Source organism: Galeopterus variegatus, unplaced genomic scaffold (genome assembly GCF_000696425.1).
Source record: "Galeopterus variegatus unplaced genomic scaffold, G_variegatus-3.0.2 Scaffold1170, whole genome shotgun sequence".
In the NCBI taxonomy this organism is placed as follows: domain Eukaryota; kingdom Metazoa; phylum Chordata; class Mammalia; order Dermoptera; family Cynocephalidae; genus Galeopterus; species Galeopterus variegatus.
Window position 1 is genome coordinate 408,705 of NW_007727281.1, and position 340 is coordinate 409,044.

The following is a 340-nucleotide window of genomic DNA, read 5'->3' on the forward strand; positions in this document are numbered from 1 at the left end:
ATGTGTGCATGGACCCATTGTGGCTGTGCTCATGCTCTTGTATGTGTGGAATGAAGTTATTGTGTTGGATTTCTATCCACATCCCCCAGGGAGGTGGTGGGTCCGAGTGCAGTGGTGCTTACAACTAATTGATCATCAACCAGTTACAGTTTCTTTGTTTCTCCCACTCCCACAGTTTCACCTGATTTACCAAGAACATGTTCTTTCCTTAGTAATAATAAGAATGATATGGTGTGTTTTGTTAGTTTGAGTAGGATCATTTAACTTTTCACTTTGTCTCCTGTGCTGTTCCCAGAGTCTATTGGCAGGGAAATAAAAGGTATAAACATTGTGATTTTGA